Here is a 14,633-nt window from a genome sequence, read left to right on the forward strand (position 1 = left end):
CCCTGTATATTCATGCATGCTAGTATACGAAGTGATTAAAAATTATCACGTTATCTGTACATGTAAAATTGATTTTCTGAGTGTGTGTGTGTGTATTTTATACAAATATGCATTTTTAGACAGATCTTTGAAAAAATTTTCATATAACGAAATTCGGGGTCCCGACTTAAACGATAGGGTACTTCAAAAGTTCGTCAGAACTGGACAAATGTCCTAAATGGGCAACAATGGTTCTTGGTCCTCAACAATGACTTTTGGAATGTTTAGTTGCCGGGGTTCCCTGTCAATGCATTTCTTACATGTTTATTTCTTTACAATGGTTTGTAACTTCTTCGATGGTCCCGTTATATGGAGAAAACCCGGGCAGCAGCGGGCTATTATAGCTAGTATTATATGTTAGGTGCATAATTTAATTGCTTACACTTTTTCCCGAGCTGTCGATCCTCCTAAACCATAGTTGATCAAACTTTTTTTCTACCCAGCCCTCTCCCTCTTCTAACTTCAGAATTTTTTCCCTCAACTTAAGCAAACCCATAGGATCTTGTTTTATACTTGTAGCTTCTACCGCATCCTTAGACCATTCCATCTCCCTAGGGTGCAATATCACACACTTTGGGAAACACTGTGCCACTCCCCCTCCCCCCAAACCATGGTAGTACGATATTAGCTAAGTGTGCAGCAGAATATTTTGGTGATTAAAAATGCGTTGACATTTATATGTTAAGGGCCATTCAAGTATTACGTAAGCAGATTTTCAGTCATTTTTGACCCCCACCCCGTCAGCAAAATTTCGTCAGCGCTTAGAATATTTCATATCTTAAAAAAGGGGTAGTTGATGACGTAAGCAACCTTCAAACCCCCCTCCCATGACCCCTTATTATACAACCAAAAGGAAGAGAAAAGTGCATTGACAGTGATTTCCCAATCAGTGTGCGGTGTCTCTTTCTACGTCTTCGTGTATCTTATATAACGTCTGCCCTCTTCTTCACCAATTGACTTATTTTCATCCATCACAAAAGATTCATTAATCTTTTGTGATGGATGAACTCCTTTTTGAAATGACTATTAAAATATTGAGATTGAAAATTTGAAATGGCTTTGAAAATGACTCTATTCTTCTTTTTCAATTCGAAAGCAGTGACAAGCGAAAATATAACAATTTCTAAATGGGGAATCATTAATTTTTTTTAAGCTATCACTCCTTAGGTCTTTGGCCTGATCCCTTATCTTATCTCTTCCAGACCCGTACATCCATTTTTTTTTGGAATTTTCAAGACGTTTTTGCATTTTTGATACTAAAAAAAACTACATAAAAAAATAAAATGTCTAAACAAATCCTAATTTTTTTGTTTCAAATTTTCAATTGTTTTAATTTATTTTTTTTCTGTAAGGAAATAATTCACTTTGTTCACATTTTTTCAGTCAAGATGATGCAGGGTATATTCATCTTCCCATTACAATTTGTTTCCAGAAATTTATTGCAAAATTTTATGCAATAAATCACTCTTTTCCCAAGGGCACTATATGATGGAGGCCATCTTAAAAATCTCCTGAAAGTTTAGTTTTTAGCGCTGCACTCTGATGAAAGCCCCCCCCCCCCCCCGAAGTTCTACTTCATCATATTTCTAACTCAAAACTTACACAATCCTTCAAGTTAGGGCTTAACTCCCTAAGATTAAAAAAAAAGAAACGAATTCTATACAGTGAGAAAAAAAAGTAACCACAACATTTGTGCACGCAGGGTCTGAAAGAGATATGGCAATGTATCTCAGGTATCTCTCGGCCATAAAAAATGTTAAAAAAATTAGGTTACATTGCAATTTATGTTAACATTGAAAACAAAAGTTTAACAAGAGATTGAGCAACACAACCATAAAATCACGATAACAGTCCTTAAGGTTACCACTGATCTTAAATTTACAGTGAAAGGCTCTTTTTAGACTGAAATTGGAGTAAGACACGAAAATAAGTCGCCTAATACTCGTATTACATATTAATAGATTATAATCGGGAGCGTAACTTCCTCATATAAGTGTGCGGTCAGTCACTAAATAATGTTTCCTCCTGTTATTTCTTGTCTTCCGTCAACAACAAGATTCTTCTCGTTTCGTTCTCCCTCGAAGCATTTCACAAGGATGAAATGGATAGGGAATCGCTTTCCCTTTCAATTCTCTCGAAGGGTTTTCGCCCTGAATAATAATAATAAAAAAATAGAAGACATTTTCCCCCATCATTTTGGCCTAATTTCTAAGTAGACAGGGAGCTGCAGAAAAGAGAGCAGCACCATGAGTAAGGGGAGGGGGAAAGAAATCTTAAGAGAAATGGACTTCGTATAACCACCACCACCAACGAAACTCTTCCTGGATCCGAAATTCTTTGATTTTTCACCATTTTCTTTTTCCTCCTCGATCACCTCCTAACCTAGTTTTTTTTCCCTCGGCTTTTTCCTCTCCATAACGGCTAAAAATCTCTTCATTATATTATACTAACTCTTTTTTTTTTTCTGCCTATTCTAACATATTACTACAATGTATCAAATACTATAAGGAAGAAGAGAGAGATGCCATTTTTTGAATGAAACTGTAAACGGGTCTCAAAGTGGGACGATGACATAAATCTGGTGCTTCACGTGCATTAAAAAGCACGCGGATGATTCCGAATGACCGGGGTGATGAAGTAGAATTTTAGGACATGAAGGAAAAAAAAAGTGGAGGGGGGGGGGGTGAATTCATGCCAAACACATGACGGGAGAAAGTTATCCTCTTCTGGAAGCCGTCGAAACACGCGAACTACAACTGGCATTCTCTTCCTGGTTATGCAGCAACAAACCTGAATTTAAGGCACTTGAATTCTAAAAATCGTACTCATTAGATTCTCGTTGGAAATCATGACTAACAATTTATTGTGACATTCAAAATGCTTGTCAACGTTGGAAAAAGTAAATAATAATTATAGATTGAGAGAAAATTTTTTTTCAATGTGACGGTCACGTAAAAAAGGTCGAAACAACATGATTTCGTTATCCGCGATGTTTCAATCTTTTTCGATTCGGGAGCACTGTTTATGCCCAACGTCAAAAGAAGAGCACCCATATTACATCGCTGATATCAGTATAACTCGAGTTCTTGAATGCAACTAGATGGGATGGTTTGAGTCTCGATCGAGGCTTTCAAAAACATGGAACACTATTGGATATTCCAGTGAACACCACGGTGCTCACGTTCGCAGATACTTGTAGTATAATATTGTAAATTTGAAGAAAAAAGATGAAACAGAAACATTTATGCAGCAGTAGCTCGAAATGATTACGTGAGAGGCAATGTTATAATTTACAAATAAATCGAATACTGGTTTACTGGCACGTCATCTTAATGCATCGGTCATGGGGCCTCAAGTGCAGAGGGGACCTCAAGATAACGAAATCTGGTTAAGATTTTTGAGATTAAACACCTGAACTGTGTGTGTGTGTGGTAGGCAATCTCTAGCCAGACAGAGGACGCAGAAAGTTCTACTTGCCGGGGGGTGGGGGGGGAGGCGAATGATTCTCTCATGATGGTCCTGACTGATTACAAAGAAAATGGTAATACACAACATATTCAGCTTGGAACACCTCAGAAAATCTATTTAAAGTTTTTTTTGTTTTTTTCAACAGCACTGAATGTATGGGGATAACCGATTTCAAGTATATTTTAGATGACTTGCTTCATACGGGACCAACTCTAACCTGGAAGTATTCTCCTTTAGCCAGTGAAAATGCCGACCATAGATGCCGACGAAACGTTCGGAATGACTCCCTTCGGACCATGGCTCAATTGCCCTGAAACTTCTGTTGAAGATACCAACCACGAAAGTCTACACTCCTTCAATGCAATTGGTAGAAAATTTCAACATTATTTTAATACGGTGAGTAAATAACAAATTTTCCCTCTAACCATTAAAAAAATTAATTTTATAATAATGATACAGTGTTACCGATGAAATCGTTATAGGCATCTCTTTTGTCGGCCACCTAGTAGGGCATTTTGCCAGTTGTGGCCTTTGTATTTGTATAAATTAATAATAGGACAAGCTATCAATACCCTATAAAATATTTTATATGTGTACATGGAACCCCTGATTTTTTTGGGCAAAATTTGGAAAAAAGTTGAAGAAATATATCCATAATATCCATGTAAAAGAAAACCTCTCCTATTTTTCAGGTCCCAGTTTTTGGTAAAAAAAGGGGGGGGGTTCCTATACACGTTAAAATACGGTATTTCTTCAAATATTGACGTATGTGGAACCACCTTGCATAAAATTTATGATCTAGAATAAAACTGCTTGCATAAGAAGCAATGTTTCACATATAAGAAACACCACGTGATACAATTCAACTTAGATGATGCTCAAGTAATTTTCTCTACTCTTTGCATAGTACTTTACGTCACAAAAACGTGATGAAACAAGCTAGAAAAAAAACAAAGACGCGAATTTTTTAGTGGATCGAGAGACAAAAAGAGAGAGAGAGAGAGAGAGGGTCAACGACCCTCAGCATCATCCTAAAATCAAGCAGATAAATATTCATCATCAGAGAGATGATTGCAGGAGAAGACATCCTCAAGATCGAATCTAATCCAAGAAATTTTACGAAATATGACAAAAAAAAACGAAATAAATGGAGGAGAATAAATATATATATATCATAACACACGACGTCGTTTTATTATTTTTTATCTTCTTTTTATAAGAGAAAAATGTCATTATCGACGCCAGAAAAACGAACAGATATCTTCTCAAAGTGTGTGACAGGTAAAAGTTTTCTTTGGTTGTTTTTTTTTTTTTTTCTCTTCTCTTAAGGTTCGCTGATCTTATTGCTGCGCCGCTTCCGAGACTTGGCTTTTTTGAGTTCAACGTCCTCTCTCATATATACAACACAAACATATACCAAGAGAGAGAGAGAGAGTCTCAGCCTGGTTCCAGTTTAGTTCCGGATTCAAACGGAAAAAAAAATTTAAGATTGGTTCTTGAACTTTATATTCTATTATTTTATCATAGTAGCATTAGAATAATATCACATCTTTTTCTTCTTATGCATTGTCTGGACAATTTTTGCGATTCGAAATTAGTTTCGTTCTGATATTATTCTCGGGGTCCCGAAGCTAGAAATTTTTTATTGTTATTATGGGCCTATAGGCTAGAGTTATTTTTTGAAAGTTTCTTTTCTGTTTGAATCATTGATTTTTCTCTAAATTTATGATTAAAAGAAAAGAAAGTTTTCCAGTCCGCGCCGGGCTAGAGCCCGGTTAGCTTTGCACTTTGATTTTAACATCATTTTTCGATTCACATAAATTTTCATAACGATGCACTTTATATAATATTCTACATCTCAATAAATTTTAGGTTTGCCGAAGATGCACGGGATCCTCCTGGGTGTCGAATTGCTTACGTTGATTGTTACGACAGAGCCTAGGTGTTTCGTAGTTTCTCCAACCCGTTTAGCATTGCCGTTGCGAAAGGAGATGTGGATGCATTGCAGAGTGTAGAGGTTCTTAACCAGCGGTCCTTAAGGATGTTTCGGAAGGGGATGCGGGTTTAGTGAACTTGGAGGGGAAAAATAATTAACTTATTGTTTTAAAAGTATGTTCTGAATATTATTCTATAGAGGAATCCGTCGGCTTCATCTTATCGACACGGGAAGGGGGCATTACTGAGTCTAATTTACATAAAAGTTCTGTGGAACACAAAAGGCTAAGAACCCCTAGCATAGTGTAATATACATTCTCAAAACACTTGAAATGATGAGATCATTATTCTATTTAAATACATTTTTTTTTCATTTGAATCCATGGAGACAACTATTCATGTACCACAGAGAATGCCACATTAAAATACATTAACAGGGTGTTTTATATTGCTTCGTCTTTTAACAAAGATAACATTCTATATGTAAGAAATACATAAGTCTTCTACCTTACAATAAATAAACATACATAAAAGCCGAACCCTCGCCTAGGTCACCTTCCCTTTCTTTAAGTGAATTTCAGTGGGTCCTCGTTATTGATTTTCTAGCAAATTAGCGGCACGAAAAGAAATCAAAAACATTTCATGTCACCGACCACTAGAGTCACAGATCACCAGAGGATAGATAATGCTGAGGTTTCAACTGGAATGGCCTGTACCGTCCCGGTTGATGAAAAGCTATTAATCTAAGGTTCATGAACCATACATATTAAAACATACAATTGCTTGAGAATTCCAACCCATTCTTTTCTTTGATTCGTATAATCATTCAGAACTTGGCATTAAAAGAATTATTCGGGACGGAAAAGCTCAATAAAAGAACGTATTGATTAGCCAGAAAATCAATTTAGAACTGTCAAACACAAACATGAATTAACATCATTGTGCGATTCAACACTTTTTTTTCCCTCAGCATCCGGCACATCGTGTCACGATATTGAAAGCTTGAGTGTTTTCATTTTGAAATATGGTAATGAATGGGAAATAATAAAAAGAGTATAGATATATAATTAATTTATTATTGCATAAATTGTTTTCTTATGACTATTTCTCGAAGGAAGGAAAAAGATTAAACTGATTTTTCTTTAGATCATATGCGCGGAGAGAGAGGCAATTTCTAGGAGAGGACTCACACAGTGAGCCTCGGGTTCAACGCCCGAAGATGCTAGTATGTGTGTGAGTGAGCATGGCGGCTCGTCGACGACTATAGCATTCAAGGTCAGTGATGTGGGGGAAAGTAGGCAATTCACTCAAGCAGGCGGCCCGGGACGTTGACATCACCAAGTTCTGGGGGCAGCCAACGACCCCAAAGAACAAGAAGTACCAGCCGAAGAAGAAGAAGAAGCAACAAGTAAGTGCATCACGATTGATGTTACGAAACAGAGAGAAAATATATTAATTTTTTCCCCTCTCTTGGTACATGTTATATACACAACAAAGGTCTCTCTTTGTTTATGAGAGAAATGCCATAAACATAATTTACATACGTACATACGCTCTTGACGTTTCGCAGTCCTTTATCTCGAACTTAACGTGGTTCTGGGCCCTCGAGAAGGATTAAAGCGTGGACATTAATTCTATTTGTGGCCTAAGACCCGGCTGATGACGTTAAAAAAAAACGTTCCGGACGTGAGAAATTCCAGAAAAACGTCTTTCCTCTTTAAACCAGTGTTTCTCAAAGTGTACGTCGCGGCTCCTAGGACCGTCACCAACATTTGCTACGGGCATCGCGGTGAGTTCTCCCTATTGAAGTGCTCCCATTCAATGTCATTAAATTTTTGGGGAACCGCGGATAAACAATGACTAAGCCAAGTGTGCTGCTGCTCGTAACAAAAGTTTTATCTGAAATCGATCCGAGTTCATTACAAGCCCCGTGCTTTCATATCGTGTTGATTACGAGCACGGGGATCTATCGTAGGCTACTCTCTCTTAATAAACGATATTGTTATTTTTTAATTTTTTTTTATACTTGAAATTTACAGAAACAAGAACTGCCCTAAAAATAAGCGCCTGCAAACCCAACACGATTCTGGCCCAGGGACCCAGTTAAGCATACGGGAACCCCCCCCCCCCATTAATCTATGAAAATTTAGTATTATAAAAATCCTCCCCCCTTCTCCTATGACGTATTCTATTGCATTATGTATTTTTAATTTTTTGTATTTTTTTTGTACCTTTGCTTCTTTTCTAAACTCAGTTTTCTCAGCATAACCAAGTGTTTCTCAAAGTGGGAGACGCGGCGGGAGCTGGAGATATACATTTGTGAGCCTATTTACTAAATTATTCTGGCGAGCCTCCGAGTGTGATACAGGTTTGAGAACCGCTGGAATAATTTATGTGGGTATTCCTTTTTATATTTTTGCGTTGATTTTGTATTTTGTTCTTTTTTTCTGCATTTCGTATTCTTGCATTGTTTTGTATTTTGCCTTTTTTTTCTCTCTGTTGGTATTTAGTGGATATGTACGCTCTATACATAATTCGCATATACGTTCGCATACATAATTCTTATGTACGCACACATAATATTTTTTGATAAAGTGTTCTCCGACCTGGTCCTGCCCCTTGACGGCGACAACGGCTAAAATTGAGTAAAGTCTATAGGGCTTTGGCCGTGCATGGTTTAAAAGAAAGTAGCACATAATGATAATTTTTCTCAATATTTCTTCGGAGTGTTTGTTCGCCCATTTAGTAAAAACGAAAAAAAAAAACAGGCCCGAATTTGTCTGATAAAAATTTTTTTTTTAGGGTGAAACAACTGGTGTTTACGAGGAATTTCCAAAGTCCCGATAAGAGAATAGCAAAAATGATAACAATAATTGACTTCCCTGGTATTTTTTTTTTCTGCTTTTTCCCTTAAATGTACAACAACAAACAGCACTGGATGAATGTGATCAAGACTTTTAGGTCATAGAACCTATTTGAGAGGAGGTCGTTGACCGAGACAAAAACGAAAGCAGCAGCAGCTAAATACGGGGTCAGGAGCGGATCGTCGTCATTCGTCGTAATATGTAATGCGTGTAATGTATGTGAGTTGTCGTCGTTGTCGCATGACGACGACCATCATCTCGTGGAATGCGCTCATTTCGTTAACAAAAAATAAATAAATGAATTACCCCATTTCTTTTTTTCCCCTTCTTCCTTCATTTTTTTAGTGTCTTATTTATAATCACGTTTACGTATTTATTTTCAGGGTCGTCGTCATCAATCGCTTCAACACTTTCACTTGAATTGATTCTCGGCCTTGATTATTAATTGCATGAGCCTTTTTTTCGTAACGATATTATCACATTCAGGCCGATTGAGATTCGATTGTCACGAGCCATAACGTTACTCACGTTTGATGGTGGATGAATTTCTTTCTGAGAAGGAGAAAAAGAAGCTATTATTGAATTTTTGTGAATTGAAGGAGATTTTTCCCATAGGAAAACGTGGGAAGCCAAGATTGTGCACCACCAACCCCCCTTCAAATCATCCAACAATTGTTCTTTCATTAATGGTTTTTGATCGTTTCCAACGGTGTTTGTTTAAATAATGGCGATTCTTTGAATGCGCACGTCATTCATACATTAATACAGTTTTTCAAATTCCAAAATCACATTATCGAAAAAAAATTGTGAAAAAAACCATTATTGAGCCTCTTATTTTTACAACTTTTGTGGAACAAAATTATTTCACGTCGACAACGTCGAATGCACAAAACTAAAATTTTCTTTTAAATAAAAATTTCTCTCGGACATTAGAATAAAAAAGGAAAAATATGCGCATGATATATATAGTTCGATCGACTAAGATCGATATTTAATTATGAGTATTTAAACACATATTAAAATTTCGTGGTTTTTGAAATTTATGTCGATCACATGAGTTGTTAAGTGATTGTGAGGCATAATGTTTGAAAATTTCGTTGATGAAGCAACGTTTGTCATCATCAAGTGACACGCATCAGACGTGATTTCAAACCAGAAATCTTTCAGTTCCCGTGAGAAATGAATTGATAATTTTATATACGTACAAAATCCTATTTTTTTTTTTCAAATTTATGAAGGTAATTTTTGTGTCTTGATCCCTGTCTTGGATCATTACACCTTTTATAGGATCCGGTTGCAGCTGCAACAGTTGAGTTCTGGTCACGGTTAATCGAAGTGATTACCCGGATAAAACGCAAAAGAAAAATCATTTTTACTATAAGATCTGTCGGGAAAACCCTTTTTTCTACGGGTGCGACGGTACCTAGATTATAGTATCACGCAAACTTTCTCCATTGTCACACGCGATATAATTTCAGTTGGAGAGGCCCTGATTCGGTCATACGTAATATCATAACATTATGCCAGATATAACGAGCAGGTGGTTCTGTTTCATCTACACGATAATAATTATTTTTTTTTTCTATTCGGTTCTCCAGTAAAATCGAAAGTGTCTGTTGCTGTTAATGGGTTAAATAGGGGGGGGGGGGGTGAAAATGGGTTCATACATGATTGAATCAAGATTATATAATGCATGTTAGAAAGGGTGCGCACCTGCGGGAAACACGTTGTCTTTTTCCCTCTACCGTTGACACATTTTGTTTTACCTCATTCGAGTCACGCGAATTAATTGTCGCAAACACTGAAACCGTTGAATAATAATTGCTTGTGAAAACAACGTTTTATGATTCGGTTGAGATCACGCAGTAGTGAACATTATAAATATTTTTATGTACAAGGCGATTCTAAATTCCACTTTAAACTCTAGGGACAGTCAGAGAACATCAGAATAAACTGTATCTATCACATGAGGGCAATGGGTGATATTTCATATGAAAAAACAAACATTTGGTAGAGAAGCCCCCTTCCCCCCATAAAGCATAGGGGGTGGGGTTTATGCTGACAACGGTTTAGTATGAGGGCCCCTTGGAATTTTCGTAAAGTATTTACATTGTGTAAGTTTTCTAACAATCAATATAAGCGATTAGTCAAAAACCTCAGTGTAAGTACACCGCTCAGGGCTAAGGCGGCGGGGGTTGGCTCGAGAAAAATCTTCACCAGTGCGGGACCTATTTTTGGCCTCCCTCCCCCGACAAAGCTTTTTTATACCCTTACAACTTGGATTTGGCACCCCTTCTAGAGTTGCGTGCCATGTGACCACACAGGTCGCATGTCCCTAGACTTAGGCTGGAATTTCATTTAGAAAGGTTTATGAAATACTTTTCACAAAATTCGAAAAACGCAACCAATAAGCGTATCGGTTACATTTGAGCGAATGTAACAAATAGGCTTAATGGTTGGTTTCAAGTTTTGTAAAATATCTTTTATCAAACTTTTATAGTGTAATCCTGGCCTCAGCCATCACAATGACCAATCAATCAAGTTTTTGACAGCATGAAAAAAGTTTCGGTCATGGTTACACTGGTTTGTAGTGGTCATTGCCATCTTAATTCGGCCTGTACGAATAATTTTGAGCATCTTTATACAAATTGTACATCTTATAAGGAAATGAGATTATTATTCTGTAACATGACCGATGGTATTTATTGGTCCCTTCATGGGTAAAGCCGGATAGGGCTCTAGAATGAGAGGCCCCAAAATGAATCTTATTAGTTATTATTTTGTTACTTATAAATTTATTAAAAAGGTAGGGGTGCGAAAAATTAAAGCCTGGAGAGCACCACTCCAACGGCGTCAGTCCCCTCTATTAGTCTAGTAAAAAATAATTCTTTATTGTTCTATCCATTAATATTATTGGCGATGGTCATTATGGCTTTAAACGATAAATTTCATTCATTGATCTAAAATGTCCCCACGACACAAAGTTCGATTTTTCTTCAATCTCCCAAGAGTGTACATAATAATGAGTTGAGCTCATTAGAAATTAATAGTTGTGTGCGCATTGAAGAGGGAATTATTCTCGAAACGCCAACACACACACACGCACACTAACACAAGCCAACACACGCATTACAAGAGTTGAAAAAGAGTCGCTACACTCTTGAATCTCGGGTTCATTGTAACACTTTCACTTCACCTCGTCCGCGTGAGCCACACACACACACACACACACACAACGCAGGTTGATGACCCGCCGCTGCTGGGTTTGGGGTCTATGACTGTGCCACAATTTCTCTCACTAGATCGATGGAACATACGCGCCAACCGTCGCCAACAATCAGAGTGTGTTCTTGACCCCTTCCTTCTCCTCTCCTCTTTATTATACACGATGTTGCACAAGGAAAAACTTTGTCAAAAGGTGGTTGGCCGCAACACGTCTTTCCCTCCCCCACATTCAATGTACATACACACGAAGAACATTATCATTATTTTTTTAAATAATTCGCATGAATAACATGTTCCCGACGAATTCTTAGAATCGCGACGATGTAAATACGTTATCGAGTTACGTTGTCTGCTTCATTTCTTCATAACGAGCTCCCGACATTACTTTTATGATTACATCAATTAATCATTTTAATTATAAGAATTTTATATTTAAGAACGTAACGTTAGATTCTCCTCACAAAGAGTTCTCATGATCATTCAGTTTCAATTATTCGCGTTTGATTAAGCGCTATAATGATTATCCGAATTTCTCGCCAAAAAAATGGTTGAAAATAATTAATGGTAATTAAAGTTAAAATAAATTCTACATTGAACACTGTTTTCTCCTTTACCTTCTTATTCATCTTAGGGTCTCCACATCTTGGAGCAGGGATAATAATACAGATTTTTTTACCGTCCTCTCTATAGTAGATTTATTAATTAAAAACCCTTAAGATTTATCTTGGGCCCACTCCCTTCGGGCTGGGATCTCCTGTCAACCCCTCTTCCCCACAATGTGTGTGCCATGGAATAATAACTAAATAAGACCTCACAAGATAATATAAAACACTATCATCAAAGCCCGACAAAACATCTGAAATCATTAAAAAAAAAAAAAAGTCCAACAACAATAGTTTCTCGACATCAACAATGGCTTTCGGAAAGTTTTGCTTTCATTCCCATGGGGTTCCTAGCTATAGTAGTGTTGAAATATGTTTTTCAACAATGAATAGAAAGGCTTATCTTTTTACACAGTGGCTTCATATATCTTTAAGAAGGTTGAAGAAATGGGATCATCAACCTTTTTTGAGTCGCGAGCACTGTCTCTACTCTTATCATTGGAAGAGCCCCCCAATATGACAACTCTAACAATCAATATATATATAACGAGGAAGAGGAGCACCAATAATGAATTAATAGTATTGTCATAAAATGCTAATACTTAAATGCACTTTAAAGGGTGTTTGAATGAAGAGCTTTTACGAGTACAAAATCGAACACAAGCATCACTCACTATCGAGTGAATGCTTTGGGAAGCATTGCAGTGTTCGTGAGCAGCACATTTAAGATGCTTGGTCTCAAGAACTGAAAGAAACTGAGAGAGCGGTATATCAAATGAGTCCACTAATTTGTAAATACAAATTTTCATTTCGTACCTCAGTTGAAAAAAAAACACCCGATGATAACAAAGTGATGTAAACTTATATTCCTAACCCTATTTTGAATTGCTTATAACTCACACTTTTATTGGAGTTATTTCCCCCATTGTTATTCGTTCGGATCGTTTCCTATTTATGCAAATGTGTTGGTTTTTTATTTTATTTTATTTAGTCACTGAGAGAAGACATGATATTTCATGTGTGTCGCATCGTATCATCGAGGAGACGACATCAAATTCCCAAGGAGCGAGAAGAAGAGTTCACTGTCCTCCAGCGGAGTTCATTTCTCTCCATCAGCAGCAGCAGCAGCAACACTATGGCCAAGTGAAAGCCAAGCAAACATCGTGCATGTGGCACATCTTCGCGGAATTTATCATATCACTATATTCTTCTTCTTTTTTAATGAGAAATTTTTAAATTAGAGTCTCCATTTGTTTTACTTATTATCACATACAGTACTTAAAATAAAATTATAACTCATTATATAAAATTCATCATGTGTTTCTAGAGAGATTTAAAATCATTTTGTTGCATAGAGGGGTATACTATATGCTTAACATTATCAAATTACATTCCATGTATACTATATACACATCTCCCTCACAAGGGTATGTCAGCAAGTCTATAACCTAGGCTAGTGTCTCTCAAAGTGTGAGTCGCGACGAGCTGGAAATATAGATGTGTGAGCCTATTTATTCTGTAAAGTGGTTCTTTTATGAATACACAATATCTACTTAACTCTAAGGAGCCGCAGACGAACCATGAATAGGATAAAAGAGCCGCGAGTGACAAAAGTTTGGGAACCATTGAACTAGGCCCCGGGATCTGACTCCCCCCCCCCTTTCAAAGAAACATTATCTTTTATTAACTATTAAATATTGGGAGCCTTTATAATCAACACCTATCTGGGTCCCTCTCCAAATAACGTAGAATAAGGCTTCAATGTGTATTAAAATTATATCTTTTCACATTACTTGTTAACGGACACTCCCTGTGAAGTGACAAAATATAGGTACCACGGGCGTCCGTTATCGCGATATTTCACTGCATGCACGGCAGTATATAAGTTTTAACGCATTGCAAAACTTTACATCCCATTTTGGAAAGTAGGTTAAAAAATTGTCGTTGTCGTACATGATGTACATTACGTAAAAAATAAAATTATATCTCATACACATCATATCTGACGTGATAATGCTCCACACTATAAAAACAGAAGCTTATCGGGCTATAGTTTAGAAGGGGCCACCGTGCATGACCCTTGTACATTTTTGGTTTTTGTTCTAGAACATCAACAGTATGAAAACCAGGGCTATAGCGGACCCGGGGTGTCTCCCTTTGAATTTCTGGCTACGGCCCTGAGTAACACCCCAGGATGTAGTCATTTATCTTATGCTTGGTAATGATTTTCTTCATAACGGGATTTGAGATTTCAAATTGATATGATATAATCTGTTCTGTTCTACATTTTTGACAGTATTAATCAAGATATAGATACATCTTCTTATTTCAGTGAATTAATCGGATTCTGTATGAGTTGAACGCGATTCTCCGATACATAATCATCATAAACGTTTTCATTAAAAGAAAGCGCCGACGTGATTATATGTTACCTGTATATCGTTCAGAAAAAGATTCTTTGGCGGATTATCGCCAAGAGTTGAACGAACTGACGATAAAT

General features: G+C 37.0%; 1 protein-coding gene and 1 long non-coding RNA gene across 3 annotated transcripts in view; one reads left to right on the top strand and one right to left on the bottom strand.

Moving 5' to 3' along the window:
- Eip75B (Ecdysone-induced protein 75B) overlaps positions 1-14,633 on the bottom strand; it is a 166,573-nt gene that overhangs the window by 48,715 nt on the left and 103,225 nt on the right. The gene's annotated exons all lie outside the window — the stretch shown is intronic.
- On the top strand, positions 6,648-13,375 carry LOC149081621 (uncharacterized). The gene is made up of 2 exons (XR_016193278.1): positions 6,648-6,850; positions 13,125-13,375. It is a non-coding gene; the product is annotated as an uncharacterized LOC149081621 (long non-coding RNA).

Source organism: Pholcus phalangioides, unplaced genomic scaffold, assembly GCF_987345545.1.
Source record: "Pholcus phalangioides strain wild (caught in Gottingen) unplaced genomic scaffold, Ppha-v1.0 ptg000009l_1, whole genome shotgun sequence".
Lineage (NCBI taxonomy): Eukaryota > Metazoa > Arthropoda > Arachnida > Araneae > Pholcidae > Pholcus > Pholcus phalangioides.